Here is a 6624-nt window from a genome sequence, read left to right as displayed (position 1 = left end):
GCATGATGGAAAAGACACACAATCAAACTCAATGACAACAGCTCTCCACCATCAACCTGCCCCCATCCGATGGAGCAGGTTGCTGTGAGAACTGCTTCCCAGTGTCAGAGGAGAGGTGGGAGAAAGAAAATTGTCTGTTCACTGACGCGCATGCCTGGTTTCTCCGGCTTAGGTGGCATATGTGTGCACCTTTACCACCAATATCTGTGAGCAGGCAGTGCAAGGTCATCCATTAGGTGCCAAAGTCTTGGCTAGCGCATCTCACACCTTGGCTTCACATTTGGGTGCTCCCCCGGCATAGATCCCAGATGCCCATTGCCATGCTATCCCATAGTGAGTCAGGGGGCAAGCTGGCAGGCACTCATCCAGGGTGTACCCTTATTCTCATGAGAGGACTCCATTTTTCTGGGCTGTCGTCTGACATCAGGATGCCATTCTTGCTCACATTCCCTTTAAATGGGTGCCACATATGCCTTTGTCGGTTCTCTGTAATGATAGCCAGGAGGAGTCAGGACTGGAAGTTAGCCAAATGAGTAGCTTTTAAATAAAAGCTCCTGAAGCACCCACCCAATGAGGATTTTATTTCTATTATTGGGGAGGACTGGAGGGACGCTGTCATCACTGAGTGGTGACAAAATATATACAATATTTTCTGCTAGTGGATGATCAGCAACATCGTATTTAAAAGCTGAAACTACAATTTCCTGAGAGTGTGTTGAGAGACATTAGAAGAGTAAATACCACAGCTTAAGTTTCAATTAAAGAAATCCATTATAAAGGGTGGCATTGTTAGCGTAACAGTTAGAGCAATGCTGTTACAGGGCCAGTGATCGAGACTGGGGTTCAAATTCCACACTGTCTGTAAGGAGTTTGTACATTCTCCCCATGTCTTTGTGGGTTTTCCTTGAGTGCTTCCGTTTCCTCCCATCCTTAAAAATGTACTGGGAGGGTGGGGGGTGGTGGTGGGGGGGGGGGGTGGTTTGTAGCTCAATTGGATGTAATTTGGCAGCACAGGCTTGTGGTCTGAAAGGGCCCTTTACCATGCTGTATGTCAAAATTTAAATTTAAAGGCTATGATTGAAAGGTGCATGACAAAGATTGTGGACATTGCTAAGATGGAGTTTACTGTGATAATTTGTCCATACCAACAGCTCTTGCTGTCTGCTGGAGGTTTTCTGCATAGTTCATGACCACAGCTCCTGCAGCTTAAATGAGCTGGTGCTGATGGTTGGAATCAGTGATGGGATTGCACCACTCTGTTTTGATGAGAGTTTTGTAGACTCTCACATTAAGAAGTACAGCTTGAAGGGTAGTGTTCTCCTGGTTGGGGGGGGGGGGGGGATGGATTTGGAGAGCTCACAAGATAGTCAGGAGCCACCTCGGTGGGGGAGGATCAGAGGGAGGCTGGTCCTGGTCAGAGTGGGTCATGCATGGGAAGCTCCACTCCCACGGGGCTTTCTCCCTGCAATGCTTTCTCCAGAGAGCATACATGTTTCTGTGAGTCATTGAGGCTGCTGGTTGCTTAATAATGGGTGTTTTACCATATATGCTTTCGAACCTGTTCAAACAGCCATAATTTTATATATCAGTCCAGGTGAGTGTGATAACAATGCAATTCCAAGTATGTGGTTGCTAATATTCTCTTTTGTTTGGGATGGCTATAGGGAATGAACAATATTAAATTTGATAAAAACAGAGAATTAATAAATAGTCTAATAGTTGGGGATCCTTTTGGGGAAAAATATTTACAACGTAATAAAATGCTTTGTGTTTTGGACTGCTGCAATTGTCAAAAAGTTGCATTGAACTTGAAACAAATTAATGAAAGCATGAAGGGATTAATTGACCAAGGTAGTTTGGGAAGTTAAATCTTTTTAAAATTTGCTGAGTTATTCTTTAAATATAAATAGAAAACAGAAAAGTTAAAGAACTCAAAATCATTTTTGCAAAAATATGGGTATCATTTGAAGTCAAACATTTCACTTCCATTACCTTAATTCCAAGCAGCAGCTTAGCTCCTCAAAATGACTTTGAGCAGATAGTACCCAATAGATGGTGGGAAATTGCCTCAAGTTTGTGCTGCTTTATTGAATTCGAAGAAGAGTCGATCAATTTCCTCCAGGATGCCCTCTCTAAATATAGCTGTGACATTCTCCCTGATTAGTAGTGCAACCCCTCCCCCCACCTGTTTTACATCCCTCTCCATCTCAGTCATTCACAAGATTAACGTAGAACCAACATGTTTAGTATAATGTTTAGTACTATGTCATTACAGCGTCAGTGACTTGCATTCGAAAACATTGCTGTCTGTAAAGAGCTGGTACATTCTCTCTATGGGTTTTCCAGATACTCCAGTTTTCTTCCACATTCCAAAGACCTATGGGATTAGTAGGTTAATTAGTCATATAAATATATTTGGGTAGTGCGGTTTGTGGGCAGCAAGGGCCTGTAACCAGGGTGTATATCCAATTGTAAATTAAAAATTATGCAAAGCACCTTAAAATTTTAATGTAATACATATTTATTATCATAATTAAAAACATTGCAGGGTGTCTGTAGACATGGCTGAATAATTTTTTACTGTGCCCAACTAGTATCTAGTCTTGTGATGGTACATGTAGTACTTGATTGTTGAAGTTAGAGCCAAAGAGCAGAACAGCTGTGAATTTCTAAGAATCACACTAGGTAACAGCAGGTAATACCACTACCACACAATGTTCTTCTTCTTCTTTGGCTTGGCTTCGCGGGTGAAGATTTATGGAGGGGGTAAAATGTCCACATCAGCTGCAGGCCCGTTTGTGGTTGACAAGTCCAATGTGAGACAGGCAGACACGGTTGCAGCAGTTGCAGGGGAAAATTGGTTGGTTGAGATTGGGTGTTGGGTTTTTCCTCCTTTGTCTTTTGTCAGTGAGGTGGGCTCTGCGGTCTTCTTCAAAGGAGCTCAATCAATAACCACAGGCAGTCACAAAGCAAGTGTCTAAAGGCTTTAATATTCTGAATTATCCAGCACATAACTGCATGCTTCTGGCCCAAATCTAAGGCTGGTACTGATGGAAAAGATTAGGGCTATCAGCCTTTATTGGGAAACCATGGGGAGGAGTTACCAGGTTAGAGGCGAGTCAGCTGAACAGTCCATTGAGGATCCCACATGTGTTCCACCACACATAACACAAGCAATCCTAACCCCGATCTCCAATGGTGTATGTTCAAAGACTGCATGCCCTTGTCTCACAACCAATGCAGTGCTATTTCCCTCCACTTATTTCCCTCCCTCTCTCATTCTTAGGTGGTCTGGTTTTCTCCTACATCTCTAAAGTGTTCTGGTTGGTAGGTTAGTTGGCATTGTATGGGAAAATGTGAGGAGAATCAAGGTGGAATTGATGAGCATATGAGAGGGAGCAAAATGAGTGGGGGGAAATGTAATTGCTGTCAGGGCCAACAATGGCTTAATGGGCTGAACAGCCTCCTATCTCATAACAAAATATGAGATTACATGGGAACTATTAAAGTGCTGCTTGTCCTTCATGAGTTGCCCTCTAGCCATCCTTGGTATTATAAAGAGGTTAAATTAATGGACAAAAACATAGCAGATGAAGTGGGGAATTGTGAAGCTGATTTATTTATAAATTCTGTGACAGTGGGGTCTGTACCAAAGATGGTAGCATCTACGATCGATAGCAGGCATGAGGATTACAGACTCCAGGGAACGGAGAGAACACCCCCTCTCCCACCCACCTTTTGAGAAGGAGAAGCAGAAGAGATAACTCACGGGTCAGTGACCCATGGCGGGAATCAGTGATAGGTTCTACAGCTGAAGAATGTACATGGGGCAGGCTATTGGTGACTCATGATGAGGAACTCACACAGGTTGTGGGCTGCTGGCAACTGGGGTTGAGGGATTCACACCAGGTGACTGGAGACTGGCTGAAGAGGTATCAGGTATTGGAACTGGGATGCAAGAGGGTGCCAAGGGCGCTGAAGGTTTTCTGACCATGTCGGAAGTTCGGATTTGGAGCCTCAGGTTGCCGATGGTTTGGACCGGACTCTGTGTGACTGCAGGGGCTACAGAAGCACTAAGGCAAATCCACAGACTCTCGGCAGACAAAAGCAAATGATATGTGATATTGAACTGTTTTTATTACATGAACAATAAAGGAACCTTTAATCTTAAATCTTGAATCTTAAATACTTAAAAAATTTGAGAGAACTTGAAAATGTTGAAAAACGAGGATCTTTGTGCTGGTTCCAGGAAATGCTGAAAATAAAAATATTAAGGATGCAAATGGTTGATTTTTTTTTTGTTTCAAGACAAAAGTAATGAAGTCTTGACATAATTGCACATGGTTTGGTGAGATGATTTGTGCACCAATTTGATTTCCTTATTTGAGGAAGGAATAAGTTGTCTGGAATGTATGGGTTCACTAAGAGAATCTTGGAAAAAAAAAGAGTTGCAACACAGAGAGAATGAGTAGTATTGGCTGATTTGTTTCACTGAAGTTTAGAAAAATGATAGTGGATCTCTTTCAATCACTTTGGCCTCTGAGACTCTTGATTCTGAAACATGGTACATGGGAAAAATGGAGAGTAATCTCAGGACTAATAACTGGAGGCATTTCATTACTTGGATTGATGTGAATCTTTGGAGTTCTGTACCCCAAAGTGACGTGGATGTTGAGCTGTTGGGAACAGTGTGGAAAAGTAGATGGAGCACAGGTTCAGCCACATCTTCCTGAATAGCAGAACAGAATTCAAAAACCATTTGGCCTTTTACAAGGCTGAAATCTATAGAGTTTTGGACTAATTGATATAGGAATTGGGCAGCATAAAGGGTTTGAGGGTTAGGATCAGCAACGGTGTCAATGAATTGCAAAGTTGGCTCCATAGACTATTGATTGCACTGATCGGATTGACTTCCTCAACATATATTTTGGCAATTGTTCATTTATTTTCTATGGATTCCGCATGTACACCTGAGCTGTTCCATTTTAAATATAGATTATCCACATTATTTCAAGCACTCAGAATTGGTGTAGGAATTAAGCAGGTTGGACAGCATTAGTGAGTAGAAGTGATCAGTCTGAACTCTTGATCAAAATTAAGATAGAACAAATAAAATTACAGTACACATAGAAAAGGAGGAAAGAAGCTGAGGAGGGGTCCAAAGGTGATACAGTATAGGACAGAAGGCAGGAGGGATGGGGAGACAGTGGAGAGACAAGTAGAGAGAAGAACTACTAGGAAACTGGTAGGGAAATAAAAGAGAGATTTAAAAAAATATACACAGGAGTAAACAAAGAAGAGACGGAAACAGTGGGATGAAATGGGGGTCAGAGTGACCTAAAATTTAAAAATAATCACTGTTCATACCATAAGGTTTAAGGCTATCCAGGAGGAATACAAGGTGTTGATTCTCAAACTGAGAAAGGATGGGGCCCAGGACATACTGGGAATGTTAGGGTTAGTTCAAATGCTTGACAACAGAAAGTTCTAGTTTAGATCCACAAACAGAGCAAAGCAGTCACCCAATCTGCATTTGGCCACACTGTGTGGCTTGGGTTGACAAATTTGCTGATGTTACCAAGGTACTGGGTTGTATGAAAGGGGACGTTGTCATCATACAGGAGGGAGATTGAAAACTTGGCTGAATGGTGTACTAATAACAACCTCATACTCCATGTCATTAAAACCAAGGATTGTGGACTTTTAGAAGGAAAAACCAGAGATGTAAGATCCAGTGATCACTGGGGTATCAGATGTGGAGAGGGTGAGCACATTTAAATTTCTGGGAGTCACTATTTCAGAGGACCTTTCCTGGACCCAAAATTCTAATATAATCATGAAGAAAGGATGTCAGTACCTCTGCACTTTCTATAGTTACAGCTGGACAAGGTGAAGGTGATGGAAGATTGGGTGGGGAGGACTTTGGAGACTTGGAGTCCTGTGGAAAGCAGATGAGGAGGAGAGGGAAAGATGTGTCTGGTAGAGGAATTGTGCTGAAGTTGGCAGAAGTGTCAGAGAATAATGTGATAGATCCAGAGTCAAGTGGGGTGGAAACCCACCAACTCTCCTTTACCTGGCAATATATGCAGCTTGAGAAGAGTAAAACACGAGAGTCAGGATTTAAGTGAAAACACAAAGCTGGAGAAACTCAGGAAGTCAAAAAGTGTACTTTATGTAGCAAAGATAATGATACATAACCAATGTTTCGAGTTTGAGCCCTACATCAATGTATGGATGAAGGGCTCAAACCTGAAACGTTGGTTAAGTATTTGCAGCTTTTTTATTTCTCGTTTGTCAATTTTGTATGTTTTGTTGGAGAAATCTGATTGTTGGATTTCTTACATGGTCCACAAGGTGGCATTGTCAAACAACACCACAGTGTATGCGTCATAAGGACATTTGTTCAGTGGCACTTGTCAGAAGAATTAAGATGAACATGATGAACATTAATTATTTCTTTCTTTCTTTGGCTTGGCTTCGCGGATGAAGATTTATGGAGGGGTATGTCCACATCTGCTGCAGGCTCATTGGTGACTGACAAGTCCTATGCGGGACAGGCAGGCACGGTTGCAGCGGTTGCAAGGGAAAATTGGTTGGTTGGGGTTGGGTGTTGAGTTTTTCCTC

This window comes from Narcine bancroftii, chromosome 7 (assembly GCF_036971445.1).
Source record: "Narcine bancroftii isolate sNarBan1 chromosome 7, sNarBan1.hap1, whole genome shotgun sequence".
NCBI lineage: Eukaryota > Metazoa > Chordata > Chondrichthyes > Torpediniformes > Narcinidae > Narcine > Narcine bancroftii.
This window is presented reverse-complemented; position numbering follows the sequence as displayed.